This window comes from Silurus meridionalis, chromosome 23 (genome assembly GCF_014805685.1).
Source record: "Silurus meridionalis isolate SWU-2019-XX chromosome 23, ASM1480568v1, whole genome shotgun sequence".
Classification (NCBI taxonomy): Eukaryota; Metazoa; Chordata; class Actinopteri; order Siluriformes; family Siluridae; genus Silurus; species Silurus meridionalis.
In genome coordinates, this window is record NC_060906.1 from 944562 (window position 1) to 964561 (window position 20000).

Below are 20000 nucleotides of genomic sequence, written 5' to 3' on the forward strand. Positions count from 1 at the left end.
GAGCCAAATTCTGCAAATAGTGTAAGCAATAGGAAAAACTGTATTAGATATTAGAAACTAAAACAATACAGTTAGATTTTTATCATGCACAAACGAAACTTCATTCTTGGAGAGGTTTTCCATATGAACTGCATGCCCATGGTGCCTTTTCTAATCAGGAAGAATCACACAGCACATGTTTTCTTCGGTTTATTGCAGGCAACAGAAGTATATATACACATTGGAAAGAGTGACCTAAAATGTTTTCTGTTTAGATAACATATAATAGCCGGAGATGTGTGAGCCCAGATAAAGACTCCTGTATACCTTACATACTAACATCGTAAATATTTTATAGACACTGAACGATTGTGTACTTCAGGACTCGGATTTCCAGATTTGTCTGGTGTTCACTTCTGTACAATAATTTACAAATGAAATGAAAAGGTGCTCAGATCACATTATCACATGATATGCTCATTAAATAGAACTGAATCATGCAGTAATAATGAACTTGTACTTTCATTACAAATGAAGGCAGAAATATCAAAACTTTACACACCTTGAAGTGCCAGAAGCTGTTTTTCAACACTGATATTTCTGTGGAAAATAAACATTCAGATAAAACATTATATTTTATATGATTATATGACATGTTACATATTAAAACTGCAATTAAAATGTATATATTATATTATGGATTTTATATATATATATAATCTTTTATCTAGAGCGACTTAATATCTCATTCATACAACTGAGCAGTTGCGGGCCCTTGATGGCAGCATAGTGAAGATGAGATTTAAACTCATGAACTTTTGATCATAATTCCAACATTTTAACCACTGTGCTACTTCTTCCATCATGCAAGTCTCTGTGTACATTGTTACTATCAAAATGATGTGTTTTCAAATAAATGTTTCGAGACAATCAGAATAGAAAATTCAACTAAGCTTTGGGGTCAAATTTAAACAACAAAAAAAAGTACTTGTGAGTTTTGGTATTCTGCATCTTCAGAGTCTTCGTCCTGAAGCTTCGACTGGCTTATGCTTATGCTTCTCCATTTCTGTAGGTCTTTTCTAGTCTTTACTTCTAGAGAGTTTGCTGAATCTGGAGAAATAGAAAACAGCTTTAATTACAAATCCTTCAATAAAGTATTTTCATTTTCTCATAACAATATCTGAACGATCAGTGTTTCTACAGCGTATTTTCTCCTTTTTTTTGCAGATTATCCAAAAGGTAACTGTATCAGAAAAATAAAGATGGTTTGTGTACACATTTTCATGAGCAGGGGGCGAGGTGTTATGAAGCGGGCGTGGTTTGGGGTCTTGGTGTTATGGAGGGGGCGTGGTTTGGGGTGAGGTGTTATGGAGGGGGCATGGCGCACGCAGCTCAGCTCCTGAGCGATTTTGGGTTTTTGCCGGGTTGGTCTTTATGAATGCTGATGGGACGCACACTCACTGGAGGATCCTTCTGCTTCTAGATCCTTCTATGCTAGCTAGAGCATGCTTCCCGGAAGTTCTGTGTGAACACGTGACTAGCAATGAACCCGTGATCATTAATGAAAGGAGTGAAACTAAAGACCTTGAGTGAAACTGGAGAACTTGTAGAGTAACTTACACTTGTAGAGTAACACTAGTGTGTTTCTTCTGAAATGGATCGCGGTTGGTTGCGTAATAGAGAAATGTACTGCTCTATAGGTTGTGTTTATTCTGCGTGCTGCTGCTGGGTATTCCGGCTTTTAAGCACGCGGCCGAGAGCGGCGCACTGTGACGTCACAAGGACGTCAACATTTGTTATTGCGTCACATGTTAATTGCATAGTATACAGTGATGAGGGAACACTGTTGTGTGCAGTATTTAATTAGAGTAGGAAGGATAAAAGGAAGGTCCAGATGTGCTCCACCATTTACAGAGGCACTGAAGGAAGCATTGTGTGTAGGAAGGAAAAGGTTAAAATGGACAGTGGAGAAACTTGGATGTACCTGTTCCAGACTGTGTTCTAGACTACAACAGGGTTATACAAATGATTCAGTCATGTAAACTTAAATATATTTCTGCCTTTTATATTCTAAAATCTAATCACTTTGATTTCTTGTCAGGTGCATGACCGGAGTAGATATCAGACAGCTATTATATAGTCTCACACGAGACAAGAAAGTGGTACCAGAGCTTCTTCTACACCATCGTAAAACACCTTCATCCTACATCGGGAAATCGCCTGTGCAAAGAATCAGACGCAAATAACACAGAAGCAGTTCAGAGAAAAACTCAGTGAGGAACTTACTCTTTTAGTGCTTTCTGAATTTCCTCCATCCCCTCCTGAGGACACTCACCACTTATCAGGGTACCTGCTTCAGACAGGAGACAATGCAGGGTTTGTGGACAGAAACACTTGTATATTGCATGATTTGTTTAGTGGCCATGTGATTTCAGTCAAAGTATAACTGCTTCTCTGTTTGGCATCAGCAGCACTGACCACTACTTTTATTTTCATTACTTTATTCTTCTACTGTTTTTCTAATGTTCAAATACCAGTCTTATGCTTATTGTGTTATTTAATTATTTCACTCAATTATTATTCTTTTGGTATTTTTAGTGCTCAAATAAATCACTTGTATGATGTCTAAGATTATTTTTATTATTTGATAATTGATAAGCAATGAATTGGTTTTTATAATGACGACAATAATTTGTAAAACCCTTCGGTACATTTGTTTATCAGGCTGCTTTTCCTCAAACAGACAGAGGGAGAAAAGGACTACACACAGTCTCAGAATAATGTTTATAGGAATCTCGTTTTTAATATTTTCTTCAAAGTTGAAATATAAACTCATTACACATGTGACTTTTAACCAGTCACTATTCTGGATTGCTTCAGGACCAAATTCATGTATTTATATATTAAAAAAATTAAATGTTTTATGGCTTCTAAACAAAAGCAGCAGGAACAGGATATAACTGAGAGAAGCCAGAGCTGGGCAATAGAACAAAAACAACTGGAGGAACGTGTTGCTCAGGTGAGTTTATTTTGGATCAGACCACCATGAAACTCCAGTCTTCCCTGAAAATTAATGAGGAACTGGAGCAGACTGTAGAATGTGAGAGAGAGAGCTGAGCGAGAGAACAAAAACAACTGGAGGAACATGTTGCTCAGCTTGAGGTCACATTGGAACAGACCACCAAGAAGCTCCAGTCTTCCCTGAAAATCCATGAGGAACTGGAGAAAACTGTAGAATGTGAGAGAGAGAGCTGGACGAGAGAGCAAAAGAAAGTGGAGGAAAATGTTGATCAGCTTGAGGTCACTTTGGAACAGACAACCATGGAGCTCCAGGATACTCAATCACTGTGAGAAAGTAAAAAATAGTGCAGAGCAGGAGAGAGATCATTTGATCAGAGAGAAAGAGCGACTGGAGGAACGTGTTGCTCAGTTTGAGCCCACGTTGGATTTTAAAGAAAAACAAGAGGATGAAAGAAAGAAAACTAAACTTGACATAGAGGAGAGGAACAACTTACAGCTTCAGACCAACAGGGGGCTCCAGGATACCCAGAATCTTTGTGAGGAAGAAAAGAAGACTTCAGAGAATAAAACAGATCATTATATTATAGTCCGAGAGTGATGGGAGGAAATTGTTGCTCAGCTGAGACAAGAAAACATTCAAAAGAAAAGGAGAAATAGAAAAAAAAAAGAAGAAGACAAGAGAAACAGAGAGTCTGAACATGCCTTTTTACTCTTTCTGTTTCTCGGGGTCATAATGCTAAAAAGGAAGGGAGGTCAGGAGGGAGAGGGAAACTGGTCCTCAGTGCCACATTGTGCAAAACACCACACACCCTGATAATCTTGTACACTTTTTCCGGGTGGTATAGAAGTCTTCCACCTGAGACATCCAGAGCTTCACATCTGCATTTCAGGAGGTGAGGAGCATCTGAGGGGTGAAACCTCTGTCAACTGTCATATTATAAACTACATCAGGACAATGTTTACAATTTCTACATGTTGTTAAAGTCACCAAAAAGCCAGTCATCACGTCCTGCAGCTGCCTGTAGTCTGTTCCCTACACTGCTATGTGTCAGGATAAAGGAATCATGTGCTAAAGCAGGTCAGTGTGCCACAGTAAAGGGAAACCTGATGTATCAACTACCCACCTTAATAATAACATCCAAAATGACAGGCATTATGACACTCAGGGGCAGATACCAGACCTATAGCATGAGATTTAATAGTCAAGTCAAGTCAAGTCAAGTTTATTTGTATAGCGCTTTTCACAACAGACATTGTCTCAAAGCAGCTTTACACAAATCAACAGTGATGGTGAATGGTGTGCATTTGTCCCTGATGAGCAAGCCGTGGCGACTGTGGCAAGGAAAAACTCCCTTAGATGTTATGAGGAAGAAACCTTGAGAGGAACCAGACTCAAAAGGGGAACCCATCCTCATCTGGGTGACATCAAGAGTTTGATCATAAATCTTTCAACAATACAGAACACTGGAGAGTGAGAACTAACATGATTACTGGAGTATAAGATTATAAGTAATGTTCTTTCTGCAGTCTTAAACAGTCTATATGGTTAGTAGCTCCGAGTTTTATAAGCTCAGCATTTGTGATCACCACAGATCCAGCATCAGCTTCTCCATGCCAGAGCCTTTAAACACTCCAGGAGGTCCAATGTCAAAACTCCACATGTAGCGGGATCCAAATGGCACTGGTACGTCTCTAGATGGTTCAGGATGTTTGTGAGTTCGGCATCTACTTCTTTAAAGGTCCGTAATCATCACGAGGTGGGAGGTGACTGGAGCTGGAGCAACCTCAGGATGCCTCGGGATGGGGAGAGAAAGAGAAGCAGTGGAGAGGAATTAGCGTAGCTGCTGTTCATGATATTAACAGCACAAGTTGATAATGTGCATGTGATCAGATGTTCTGGAGCACAAGGTTATGATGTGATGTGTGTTATGTGTAGGCTTTGCTAAAAGATACGTTTTAATCTACACTTAAATTGGGTGAGTGTGTCTGAGCCCCAACACCGTCAGGAAGACTATTCCAGAGTTTAGGAGCTAAATGTGAAAATGCTCTACCACCTTTAGTGGACTTTGCTATTCTAGGAACTACTAGAAGCCCAGAGTTTGAGATCTCAGGGAGCGTGGCGGATTGTGGCGTGTTAAAAGACTGGATAGATACACGGAGCCAAACCATTTAGTGCTTTATAAGTGAGAAGTAATAGTTTGTAGTCTATTCGAAACTTAACAGGAAGCCAATGTAGGGACGATAAGATCGGGGTTATGTGATCATATTTTTTGACCTTGTAAGAACTCTGGCTGCTGCATTCTGGACTAACTGAAGCTTGTTTATTAATGAAGCAGGACATCCACCTAGTAACGCATTACAGTAGTCTATTCTGGAGGTCATAAACGCATGGACGAGCTTCTCTGCATCGGATATAGACAACATATTTCTTAGCTTAGAAATATTTCTAAGGTGAAAGAAGGCTGTTTTGTAACCTGATTGATGTGATTTTGAAAGACAAGTCGCTGTCTAAAATAACACCCAGGTCTTTACCGTTGAACTAGTGGTTACAGAACATCCGTCTAAATGCAGGTTGAGATGCTGGAGCGTCTGTATACCAGTTTTTGGGCCGATGAGCAAAATCTCAGTCTTATCAGAATTTAAAAGTAGAAAGTTATGGGTCATCCAATCTCTTAGTTCCTTAACACACTCAGTCATCCGGGTTAATTGAGCTGTATCGCCTGGTTTAGATGAAATATATAGCTGAGTATCATCAGCATAACAATGGAAGCTAATTCCATGCCTTCTAATAATATTTCTAACGGAAGCATGTATATTGTGAAGAGCAGGGGTCCTAGAACTGAACCTTGCGGCACGCCATAATTTACTTGCATTAGCCTGGATAGCTCTCCATTCAAATCTACGAAATGGTAACGATCGGACAGGTAGGATTTAAACCAGCTTAATGCCTGTCCCTGAATGCCGATGTAATTTTGTAAGCGATCTAGGAGGAGATCATGGTCTATAGTGTCGAATGCAGCACTAAGATCTAGTAAAACCAACAGCGAGATGAAGCCTTGGTCTGAAGCTAAAACAGGTCATTAGTTATTTTAACTAGAGCAGTTTCTGTGCTATGATGGGGCCTAAAACCTGACTGAAATTCTTCAAAGATATTGTTCTCTTGCAGGTAGGAACATAACTGTGCAGCGACAATCTTTTCTAAAATCTTAGACATAAATGGGAGATTTGAAATTGGTCTGTAATTTGATAACGTGTTTGGATCCAGATTAGGTTTTTTAATGAGGGCTTAATAACTGCTAACTTGAGGGATTTAGGGACGTGACCTAAAGATAGTGAGGAGTTAATAATATTTAGAAGAGGCTCACCAGTTGTATATAACACTTCCTTCAGTAATTTAGTAGGAATTGGATCTAACTGACATGTTGTCGATTTAGCTTTGGCAATAACATTATACAGCTCTTCCTGTCCTATACATGTAAAACAGTGGAGTTGTGGAGTTGAAGGTAACACGGTCTCAGGAGATGCTGTAAGAGGTTGAACTGCCACAATTGTTTTTCTAATGTTATCTATTTTTCAGTGAAGAAAATCATAAAGTCCTCACTACTAAACTGTGATGGAACACAATTTTCAGAGCCCTGATTTGTAGTTAGTTTAGCTACTGTACTGAAAAGGAACCTGGGATTGTTTTTGTTGTTTTCTATAAGTTTGCTCAGGTGTTCAGCTCTAGCAGCTTTTAGCGCCTGTCTGTAGCTGAGCATACTGTCTTTATCTGTGATTCTAAATACCTCCAATTTAGTTTTCCTCCATTTTCTCTCCAGATTACGTGCTGTTCTCTTGAGGGCATGTGTATGACTTATACCAAGATGCAGGTGCTTGGTCTCTAACCTTTTTTAACCGGATAGGGCAACGGTGTCTAATGTGCTAGTGAGGATAAGGTCTATGTTCTTAGTTATCTCATCAAGATTAATAGTAGTTATGGGTTTAGTGAGAAATTGAGATAAATCAGGCAGGTTATTTACGAATCTGTCCTTAGTGGTTGGAACAATAGTCCTACCAGGTCGATAACGTGGTGCAACACGGCTAATCTGCTCTACCGGTAGTGTGTACAGTATGAGGTAATGGTCTGTGATGTCATCACTCTGAGGTAAAATATCTATATCAGTGACGTCTGCTCCGTGGGATATTATTAAGTCTAGTGTGTGGTTAAAGCGATGAGTTGGTCTGGTGACGTTTTGTTTAACCCCAAAAGAGTTTAATAAGTCAACAAATGATAATCCTAGAGCATCGTTTACATCATCTACATGAATATTAAAATCTTCTACAAGCAGCACTTTATCAAAATTGATCAAGAGATCTGATAGAAAACAAGCAAACTCTTGAAGAAAATCAGCGTAGGGTCCTGGGGGTCTGTACACGGTGACCAGAGCGAGTTTACTATGTATGTCCGAAAGTACAACTTTAAGAACGAGCACTTCAAATGATTTAAAGCTGAATCCTAACATCTGACTAACATTAAGAGAAGCAGTATAAATGGTTCCTACACCCCCCCCACGACCAGTCTGACGGGGCTCATGCTTATAAACATATCCTGACGGTGTTGACTCGTTTAGACCCACGATTTAATAGAATTATATTAAATCAAAAGAAGGTCTTTGTGAAAAAGTTAATTATATATAATATTTATATAAAGTATTTCCCTGTCTGCCATTTCCCACTAAAACAACCTGTTGTCATTAACCCCAGAGTGGTGAGGACCTGTATTTGGACGGGGATGGCATGGTTCTGGTGTGTTGCCCTCTGTAGTACTGGACCCAATTCAGCACATAGATCCAGGAGCACAGCTGTAGGAATCTAAATCAGATTATTAACCAGTCATCATCATGGGCCAAGAAATCATCATGGTCCCTGGAGACTTTTTTTGCTCCTTAATCTTCCATTGTCACTGCAGCATTTATGTTTTTTTACAGCTTATGGAAAGATAAAATAAACTGATATTTGGTCCTGTGCCATGAACATAAAAGCAATAATAGCTACAGAAAAGCTCCTGCTTCCCTCTGTAGCGGGTATTTAAATCTCATTTCAAAATGCTTTCAGTGATTCTACATTCTGTTTATATGAAGTGTTTTTACAGTTTGCATGTTAATTGGCTGTATGGTGCATTTAAGTGCATGTGAATTATGTGAATTTATGAATCACATCTGTCTGGAAAAGACACATGTGCAAATACTTTTGACCACACAGTGTGTATCCACACTGTGTTCCATGTTTTTGCTATTTGTGAATAATTTCTCTCACTGTGGTTCACTAGAGTCCCAAAGCTTCAGAAATGGCTTTTTAACCTTTTCCAGACTGATAGATATCAATTACTTTCTCATTTGTTTCTGGCATGATGTCTCGCTTTTGAGGATCTTTTGGTCGACTTCACTTTATCAGGCAGGTCCTATTTAAGAGATGTCTTGATTGCTAACAGGTGTGGCAGTAATCAGGCCTGGGTGTGGAAAGAAATTAAATATTTCACACAGGGCCATGTTGTTCTGGGTTTTGTTTTCCTCAATAATAAAAAAAAAAAAAAAATTAAAACTGCATGTTTTGTTCATTTGTGTATCGTTTACTAATATTTAAATTAGTTTGATGATCTGAAACATTAAAGTGTGACAAACATGCAAAAAAATAAGAAATCATGAAGGGCATATATATATATATATATATATATATATATATATATATAAGAGGATGAGGAGAAACTAATTATGGAGCTACCAACAGGCCAACAGCAACACTGAAGGAACTACAGGAATCTCTGGCAGGTGCTGCTCACACCATACATGTGACTACCGTATACTGTATTCTGTACTGGGCTGTGGGGTAGGGGGCAAGAAGGAAGCCATTCTTTTGAAAAGAACAATATGCAAGACTGTCTGTCTTCTTCTTCCTGTTCTTCTTCTTCTTTCAGCTGCTCCTATTAGTGGTCACCACAGTGGATCATCTTTCAAACCAATTATTTGCATGTGTTCTCTCACCACATCCATAAACCTTCTCCTTAGCCTTTCTTTTTTCCTCCTTAGCCTTATATATAGCCAATATACCTCATGCTTCTACCAACACACACACACACACACACACACACACACACACACACACACACACCAATATCTCAAAAACCCAAAGGTGATTGAGAGAGATCTCAAAGTGACCTACCTAGTAGCTCAACTCGTAGCCTGATCAAAAAAAGCCCCACACTGGGGCAGAGACATTAATGCCCCCCGCCTGCAAAGCCGCTGTCAACAAGATGCTCGGCCCTGACGCAGTTAAAGAAACAGCTAAAGTTCCTCTCAGATTACACAATTACCAGACATATTGATGAAACTGAAAACAGAGAGACACTGAGAGCTGCTGAGCGAAAGCTTTGTAAGTGTGTGTTGAGTACATGTGTATTATCTAGCAAATCTAAGTTCCTTACCATCTCTCTCTCTCTCTCTCTCTCTCTCTCTCTCTCTCAGGATACCCAGAAGGAGAAATAAAATGGGTGATGCTCCCAGAATAAACAGAATTGATGTTGATGCCATCAGGCACAATAATATTATTGGACCTCCGCAGAATCCAAACCGAAGTAAGTTTCTCTTCAAAGCGGATGCTGTTACAGAACCACTGTGAGCGAGTGTGTGAATGAACGTGTTAGAGATCATGCAGTATGTTCCTTATCTTCCTATGTAGTTATTGTTGTTCCTGTCAGGATCATTGGGAACAGACTTTAGAGTCCAGACACATGTACTGTAAGTATCTCCTCAAAAGCACATGCTGTTACAGAACCTCACTGTGAACGAGTGTGTGAACGAGTGTGTTAGATCTCATTCAGCTAATGAACATGTAATCGTGTATCATTTCATCACGTGTGAATTTGTACGTTTGATTCTTTCGTGTGAAATGCTGCTTTTGTGTAAGTTACAGATGTTACATGTTTGTTTCACATGAAAATACAGTGATCTGATATGTGAATAATGATGTGGCTGCATTCTGAACACTTGGTGCTTCTTGTTCCTGCTGTTAAAATGTGTGACGTATTTCTTGTTGTTTTTTAGATTCTTTATATGAGGTGTATGTTTCAACCACCTCCAAACCTTCACCATCGCCTAAAGATGAAATAACACAAAATAATTTCTCACATTTTTTAATCAGATTTCAAAACAATAACAACAACAAACATAAAAATAAATAAATAAATAAATAAACCCTGTGTCTCTGTTTGTATTACTCCCCATTCTACTGGACCCACTGCATGGAGTTTACTGGGTGGCACCTGGAACTTCAGATCCCGGAAGATGCACAGGCTAAAACTCAGACAGACAGACACGCACACACACACACACACACACACACACACACACACACACACACACACACAAATAAACCCTGTGCCTCTTTCACTAATATATACATCATTTAGAAATATTATTTGTATCTTTTGTGTGTTTGCATCTATTGTATTTTATTATTTGACATTTTTGTAGATTTTCCAGTAATTTAAATGAAATGTTTTATTGTTCATATAACAGTGACTTGTGAATTATTCTGTTAACCCGCATCATCTTCTGTGTTTCCTGTCCAGAGTAAAAACAACCCTATGTATTCACAATTCAAGTTTCAGTGACACGTCACATAACGTCACAGTTAAAGTATGTTTGAACCAATGATATTTGCATTGGAGGATCATGGGAATATCTTTTGGGTTATTGAAAACAAAGATGACTATTGTCAGAGCTATTGGTTGGTCAAAATTAACACCATAAAGCAGGGGTCACCAACATGGTACCCGCGGGCACCAGGTCACCCGCAAGGACCACATGAGTCGCCTGTGGGCCTTTTCTAAAAATAGCTGTTTCCTACTTTGTTAAATCATTGTTGATAATTATTGTGAGAAATCATTAAGATGATCAGTGTCTTCACATAGATCAGGGGTGTTAAACTCAGGCCTGAGGGACAAATCCAACCCGACGTACAATTATATCCGGCCCGCGAGATGATTTTATATAGAACTATTATTATTATTATTAATGGCCTGGCTATATGTAGCTCTGATAACACAAACTACAGATCCCATAATGCAGCACTTCAGCACCCTTACCGAACGCTAGACCACCTGGGAACATTCCAGCATCAATCAAGTCGAGCTTCTGTTGATGTATTTAACTCTATTTTACAGTTATTGTGAAACAGCGCCTCACAGTGGCGAAGAAAAAGTTGATGCACTACGAGACAAAACATCAGGAGAAGCTAAAAAACCTGAATGCAGAGCAGAAGATACAGAAAGTAGAAGAGTTAAAGAAGAATCTGACATTTCAGCAGACGTTTTCACCAGAGCAAAATCACAAAGTGAAGCTGGTGTGAAAACAGAGGAGAAATCAGAGTCACATCAGCAGGTTATTTACTGAGGGAGAGTTTCTGAAGAGCTGCATGATGAAGCTGTGAGACGTCTGGGGTTTGACTCCAGATATTTTTATGGAGAGCAAAATACTGTAAGTTATTTAAAGTTTAAGAAAATTTTTTATAAAATGGCATAAGAGCAAAGAAATCTGATTGTTTTGATTTGTTGTGATTTTAACATTTACTTGAAAGCACAATTTTAATGATTTGTTCAGGGTTTTGCAGCATGTTCATATTTCTAACTTGTATAATTTTGACAGAAGATATTTTTATGGAGGGCTATTTATTAAAAGTTTAAGTTTATTTACTCTGGAATAATATTCCTGTCTGTTTCTATTCATATTTATGTTAAAAAAAAACATTGTTTTAGTTTGTTCAGTAAATGTTTCTCCTGTTCGGCCCACCACCTAAAGTGTGCTTTGAGTTTTGGCCCCTGTGCAATTGAGTTTGACCCTGACATAGATAAATATCATTCATTATTAATAATAACATATAATTAAAGGTAAATTGAGCAATTTTTTTATTTTAGAATTGTGTATCAAACTGGTAGCCCTTCACATTAGTCTGTGTCAAAAAGGTCGGTGACCCCTGTTCTAGTTGATTGCAAAAATGTAAAGAGACATCCACTAGATTTAGGGCTTAAGAATTTGTTTTTGCGGCTGCTCCCATTAGGGGGCGCTACAGCGGATCATCCGTCTCCATACCCCCCCTGTCCTCTACATCTGCCTCTTTCATACCAACTACCGCCATGACTTCCTTCACCAGATCCATAAACCTCCTCCTTGGTCTTCCTCTTTCCTCCTTGCTGGTGTCTCCATCCTCAGCATTCTCCTACTGATATGCCCCATGTCCCTCCTCTGCACATGTCCAAACCATCTCAATCTCACCTCCCTCACCTTGTCTCCAAAACGTCCTACATGCACTGTCCCTCTAATAAACTCATTTCTAATCCTGTCCATCGTCGTCACTCCCAACGAACATCTCAACATCTTCAGCTCTGCTACCTCCAGCTCCACCTCCTGTCTTTTACTCAATGTCACTGTCTCTAAACCATACATACTCTCCTTATCACTTCTGCAGTAGTTCCACGATCATCCAACACCTTTTCACCACCACCGAGCCCCTGTCTGACCTCCTCCCTGAATCTCACACTACACTCTTTCCTCTTTCACCATCTTATTCTTCTTTCAGTCTTCACTCTTCTCCTCTTCTTCTTCACCTCCAAAACCATCCTACAGACCACCATCCGATGCTGTCTGGCTACACTGTCCCCTGCCATCACCTTACAGTCTCCAATCTCCTTCAGGTTGCATCTCCTCCATAGAACATCGTCCACCTGTGTGCACCTTCCTCCACTCTTATACATCACCCTATGATCCTCCTTCTTCTTAAAATAAGTGTTCACCACTGCCATTTGCAAAATCCATCCTTTTAACAAAATCCACCACCATCTGCCCTTCCACATTCCTCTCCTTAAAGCCATGTTTTATGCTGGATGGCCTTCATAACACAATCCTCCACATTTATCCGGACTTGAGACCGACACTAAGAGTGAGCTGACTTGTGCAACACTAATGACTGTGTTTTTCATTAAACACTGTAAACCCACACACACACACACACACACACACACACACACACACACACACACACACACACACACACACACACTACACTTCCACTCTGTAAGTCTATAATGTATTTAAATACTAAAGTTATAATATTTCTGTGTGATTTATCAGAAGTATTAAGTGTTTGATTTTAAACATTAAGGGATCTCACTGACTCAAAATATCAAGAAAATAAAAAGATAATATTAATTATAAATAAGTGATATTTATAATCGAATAATGCATAATTCTCCTTATTGTTCCTAATATTATGCTAAATGGTGTTCTGTATCACTAGATGATATTGTGTAAAAGGTTTGTGAAGATCGATGATCTCTGATCATGTAAAGGTTTTATATGAGAGATTGAAAATCAGGAAACTCTTGAAGCTGGAATTAAACTTAGAAACACTGAAGTCCATCTCAACATGTCCTCAAAGCTTTGACCTCGATTGTACTCTTTGGTTCCTGGGAACTGGAGGCCATGTTCAAAGGTTTCTTAAGGTTGTTATTGGTGAGATGGAGCCTGTTACCTTCATTAGCAAACACTTTTCCATCCTCACACACCATCAGCACCAGTTCATCTCTTACACGTACATGTGATCTGGGAGGTAGAACTCCTGCCACTCCTCTAATATCTCAGGTTCATTTCTGTATGATGTTTCTGCCAAGGATCCGATGAGTGTGGGTGTGGATGAGTGTGTAATGGTCAGTGATATGAGCGTCATGGTCAGGGATTTGAGTGTGATGGTCAGTGATGAGTGTGTTATGGTCAGTGATGTGAGGTGATGGTCAGTGATGTGAGTGTGATGATCAGTGTTAAGTGTGATGATCAGTGATGTGATTGTGATGGTCAGTGATGAGTGTGATGGTCAGTGATGAGTGTGATGGTCAGTGATGTGAGTGATGGTCAGTGATGTGAGTGATGGTCAGTGATGAGTGTGATGGTCAGTGATGAGTGTAATGGTCAGTGATGAGTGTGATGGTCAGTGATGAGTGTGATGGTCAGTGATGTGATGGTCAGTGATGAGTGTGTAATGGTCAGTGATGAGTGATGGTCAGTGATGTGAGTGTGATGATCAGTGATGTGATGGTCAGTGATGTGATGATCAGTGATGAGTGTGATGGTCAGTGATGTGATGGTCAGTGATGAGTGATGGTCAGTGATGTGAGTGTGATGGTCAGTGATGTGAGTGTGATGGTCAGTGATGAGTGTAATGGTCAGTGATGAGTGATGATCAGTGTTAAGTGTGATGATCAGTGATGATTGTGATGGTCAGTGATGAGTGTGATGGTCAGTGATGAGTGATGGTCAGTGATGTGAATGTAATGGTCAGTGATGAGTGTGATGGTCAGTGATGAGTGATGATCAGTGATGTGAATGTGACGGTCAGTGATGAGTGATGGTCAGTGATGTGAGTGTAATAGTCAGTGACGAGTGTGATAGTCAGTGATAAATGTGATGATCAGTGATGAGTGTGATGATCAATGTATTTCCAGTAGATTAACACCTGAAAATACTGTCTGGAGCTGAAGAACCTACAGCTTCTTTTACTCCACTTCAGATTTCAAAGATTTCACTTTACATGTTTCTCCTTTTCTCTCTCTTGGTCAGTGATGTGAGTGTAATGGTCAGTGATGAGTGTGATGGTCAGTCATGTGAGTGTGATGATCAGTAATGTAAATGAGATGGTCAGTGATGAGTGTGATGGTCAGTGATGTGAGTGATGATCAGTGATGTGTAATGATCAGTGATGAGTGATGGTCAGTGATGAGTGTAATGGTCAGTGATGATGATGGTCAGTGATGTGTGATGATCAGTGATTAGTGTGATGGTCAGTGATGTGAGGTGATGGTCAGTGATGTGAGTGTGATGGTCAGTGATGAGTGTAATGGTCAGTGATGTGAGTGTGTTGGTCAGTGATGAGTGTAATGGTCAGTGATGGTCAGTGAGTGTGATGGTCAGTGATGAGTGTGATGGTCAGTGTGAGTGTGATGGTCAGTGATGAGTGATGATCAGTGATGTGAGCGTGATGGTCAGTGATGTGTGATGATCAGTGATTAGTGTGATGGTCAGTAATGTGAGTGTGATGATCAGTGTTGAGTGTGATTATCAGTGATGAGTGTGATCAGTGATGAGTGATGGTCAGTGATGTGTGTAATGATCAGTGATGTGAATGTGATGGTCAGTGATGTGAGTGTGATGATCAGTGATGTAATTGTGATGGTCAGTGATGAGTGTGATGGTCATGTGATGGTCATGTGATGGTCAGCAATGTGAGTTTGAAAGTCAGTGATGTCTGTTGATCAGTGATGTGATTGTGATGGTCAGTAATGTGAGTTTAATGGTCAGTGATGTGTGATGATCAGTGATGAGTGTGATAATCAGTGATGTGTAATGATCAGTGATGAGTGTGATGGTCAGTGATGAGTGTGATGGTCAGTGATGTGAGTGTAATGGTCAATGATGAGTGTAATGGTCAGTGAAGTGAATGGTAAAGTTAGAGAAGAGAGTTAATAAGAAATAAAAACAGAAAGTGAATCGTAGTCAGCAGGATTCAAACCTGCGGGAGACCCCAATGGATTTCAAGTCCATCGCCTTAACCACTCAGCCACAACTACTACACAATTCTCTATCATCCCCTACTTAAACTGGAAGCCTATTAACACAAGAAAACACATCTTTATAATTAACCCAAAATGTGAACAGAAAGTGAATCGTAGTCAGCAGGATTCGAACCTGCGGGAGACCCCAATGATTTCTAGTCCATCGCCTTAACCACTCGGCCACAACTACTACACAATTCTCTATCATCCCCTACTTAAACTGGAAGCCTATTAACACAAGAAAACACAAGTGAACCACATCTTTATAATTAACCCAAAATGTGAACAGAAAGTGAATGTAGTCAGCAGGATTCGAACCTGTCAGGAGACCCCAATGATTTCTAGTCCATCGCCTTAACCACTCGGCCACAATTACTACACAATTCTCTATCATCCCCTACTTAAACTGGAAGCCCTATTAACACAAGAAAATGCAACAGAACCATATCTGTATAATTAACACGAAATGTGAACAGAAAGTGAATGTAGTCAGCAGGATTCGAACCTGCGGGAGACCCCAATGATTTCTAGTCCATCACCTTAACCACTCGGCCATGACTACAACACAAGTCACTGTGATCCCTACTTAAACTGGAAGCCTATTAACACAACAACCTGTAAACTTACTGGATCGGGTAATTCATAGGAAATGTAAACAGAAAGTGAATCGTAGTCAGCAGGATTCAAACCTGCGGGAGACCCCAATGGATTTCAGTCCATCGCCTTAACCACTCGGCCACGACTACAACACAAGTCACTGTCATCCCTACTTAAACTGGAAGCCCTATTAACAGAACAACCTGTAAAGTTACTGGATCGGGTAATTCATGAAATGTAAACAGAAAGTGAATGTAGTCAGCAGGATTCAAACCTGCGGGAGACCCCAATGGATTTCAAGTCCATCGCCTTAACCACTCGGCCATGACTACAACACAAGTCACTGTCATCCCTACTTAAACTGGAAGCCCTATTAACAGAACAACCTGTAAACTTACTGGATCGGGTAATTCATAGGAAATGTAAACAGAAAGTGAATCGTAGTCAGCAGGATTCGAACCTGCGCGGGGAGACCCCAATGGATTTCAAGTCCATCGCCTTAACCACTCGGCCACGACTACAACACAAGTCACTGACATCCCTACTTAAACTGGAAGCCCTATTAACAGAACAACCTGTAAACTTACTGGATCGGGTAATTCATAGGAAATGTAAACAGAAAGTGAAGCGTAGTCAGCAGGATTCGAACCTGCGCAGGGGGACCCCAATGGATTTCAAGTCCATCGCCTTAACCACTCAGCCATGACTACTGCACAGTTAACAGTCACCCCTATTTCAACTGGAACCCCTATTAACACAAGAAAACACATCTTTATAATTAACCCAAAATGTGAACAGAAAATTAATTGTAGTTGGCAGGATTCAAACCTGCGGGAGACCCCAATGGATTTCTAGTCCATTGCCTTAACCACTCGGCCACTACTACAACGCAAGTCACTGTCATCCACTACTTAAACTGGAAGCCCTATTAACACAACAACCTGTAAACTTACTGGATCGCGGTAATTCATAGGAAATGTAAACAGAAAGTGAAACTCAGTCAGCAGGATTCGAACCTGCTGGGAGACCCCAATGGATTTCTAGTCCATCGCCTTAACCACTGGCCACTACTACACAAGTCACTGTCATCCCTACTTAAACTGGAAGCCCTATTAACACAACAACCTGTAAACTTACTGGATCGGGTAATTCATAGGAAATGTAAACAGAAAGTGAATCGTAGTCAGCAGGATTCGAACCTGCAGGGAGACCCCAATGGATTTCAAGTCCATCACCTTAACCACTCGCCATGACTACAACACAAGTCACTGTCATCCCTACTTAAACTGGAAGCCTATTAACACAAGAAAACACATCTTTATAATTAACCCAAAATGTGAACAGAAAATAAATCGTAGTCGGCAGGATTCGAACCTGTCAGGAGACCCCAATGGATTTTAGTCCATCGCCTTAACCACTCGGCCACAATTACTACACAATTCTCTATCATCCCCTACTTAAACTGGAAGCCCTATTAACACAACAACCTGTAAAGTTACTGGATCGGGTAATTCATAGGAAATGTCAGCAGGATTCAACCTGCAGGGAGACCCCAATGGATTTCTAGTCCATCGCCTTAACCACTCGGCCACGACTACAACACAAGTCACTGTCATCCCTACTTAAACTGGAAGCCCTATTAACACAACAACCTGTAAAATTACTGGATCGGGTAATTCATAGGAAATGTAAACAGAAAGTGAATCGTAGTCAGCAGGATTCAACCTGCAGGGAGACCCCAATGATTTCTAGTCCATCACCTTAACCACTCGGCCATGACTACAACACAAGTCACTGTCATCCCTACTTAAACTGGAAGCCTATTAACACAAGAAAACACATCTTTATAATTAACCCAAAATGTGAACAGAAAATAAATCGTAGTCGGCAGGATTCAACCTGCAGGAGACCCCAATGGATTTCAGTCCATCGCCTTAACCACTGCCATGACTACAACACAAGTCACTGTCATCCCTACTTAAACTGGAAGCCTATTAACACAACAACCTGTAAAGTTACTGGATCAGGGTAATTCATAGAAATGTAAACAGAAAGTGAATCAGTCAGCAGGATTCGAACCTGCGGGAGACCCCAATGGATTTTAGTCCATCGCCTTAACCACTGCCATGACTACAACACAAGTCACTGACATCCCTACTTAAACTGGAAGCCCTATTAACAGAACAACCTGTAAACTTACTGGATCGGGTAATTCATAGGAAATGTCAGCAGGATTCGAACCTGCGGGAGACCCCAATGGATTTCTAGTCCATCGCCTTAACCACTGGCCACTACTACACAAGTCACTGTCATCCCTACTTAAACTGGAAGCCCTATTAACACAACAACCTGTAAACTTACTGGATCGGGTAATTCATAGAAATGTAAACAGAAAGTGAATGTAGTCAGCAGGATTCAACCTGCGGGAGACCCCAATGGATTTCTAGTCCATCGCCTTAACCACTGGCCACTACTACACAAGTCACTGTCATCCCTACTTAAACTGGAAGCCCTATTAACACAACAACCTGTAAACTTACTGGATCGGGTAATTCATAGAAATGTAAACAGAAAGTGAAACGTAGTCAGCAGGATTCAACCTGCGGGAGACCCCAATGGATTTCAAGTCCATCGCCTTAACCACTGGCCACTACTACACAAGTCACTGTCATCCCTACTTAAACTGGAAGCCCTATTAACAACAACCTGTAAAGTTACTGGATCGGGTAATTCATAGAAATGTAAACAGAAAGTGAATCGTAGTCAGCAGGATTCGAACCTGCTGGGAGACCCCAATGGATTTCAGTCCATCGCCTTAACCACTCGCCATGACTACAACACAAGTCACTGTGATCCCTACTTAAACTGGAAGCCCTATTAACAACAACCTGTAAAATTACTGGATCGGGTAATTCATAGGAAATGTCAGCAGGATTCAAACCTGCGGGAGACCCCAATGGATTTAGTCCATCGCCTTAACCACTCGGCCACTACTACAATGCAAGTCACTGTCATCCCTACTTAAACTGGAAGCCCTATTAACACAAGAAAACACATCTTTATAATTAACCCAAAATGTGAACAGAAAATTAATCGTAGTTGGCAGGATTCAAACCTGCGGGAGACCCCAATAGATTTCTAGTCCATCGCCTTAACCACTGGCCACTACTACACAAGTCACTGTCATCCCTACTTAAACTGGAAGCCCTATTAACACAACAACCTGTAAACTTACTGGATCGGGTAATTCATAGGAAATGTAAACAGAAAGTGAATCGTAGTCAGCAGGATTCAACCTGCGGGAGACCCCAATGGATTTCTAGTCCATCGCCTTAACCACTCGCCACGACTACAACACAGTCACTGTCATCCCTACTTAAACTGGAAGCCCTATTAACACAACAACCTGTAAACTTACTGGATCGGGTAATTCATAGGAAATGTAAACAGAAAGTGAATCAGTCAGCAGGATTCGAACCTGCGGGAGACCCCAATGGATTTCTAGTCCATCGCCTTAACCACTGCCACGACTACAACACAAGTCACTGTCATCCCTACTTAAACTGGAAGCCCTATTAACAACAACCTGTAAAATTACTGGATCGGGTAATTCATAGGAAATGTAAACAGAAAGTGAATCATAGTCAGCAGGATTCGAACCTGCGGGAGACCCCAATGGATTTCTAGTCCATCGCCTTAACCACTGGCCACGACTACAACACAGTCACTGTCATCCCTACTTAAACTGGAACCCCTATTAACACAA

At 40.4% G+C, this 20000-nt stretch overlaps 1 long non-coding RNA gene and 2 other non-coding genes across 3 annotated transcripts; all 3 read right to left on the bottom strand.

Moving 5' to 3' along the window:
- Positions 1-378: 378 nt before the first annotated feature.
- On the bottom strand, positions 379-1005 carry LOC124376941. The gene is made up of 3 exons (XR_006924026.1): positions 968-1005; positions 542-579; positions 379-395 (listed from the first exon to the last, which is right to left on the bottom strand). It is a non-coding gene; the product is annotated as an uncharacterized LOC124376941 (long non-coding RNA).
- A 15668-nt stretch (positions 1006-16673) lies between these two features.
- On the bottom strand, positions 16674-16755 carry trnas-uga. Its single transcript has one exon. It is a non-coding gene; the product is annotated as a tRNA-Ser (tRNA).
- A 107-nt stretch (positions 16756-16862) lies between these two features.
- Positions 16863-16944, bottom strand: trnas-uga. The gene has a single exon. It is a non-coding gene; the product is annotated as a tRNA-Ser (tRNA).
- Between the last annotated feature and the right edge of the window lie 3056 nt (positions 16945-20000).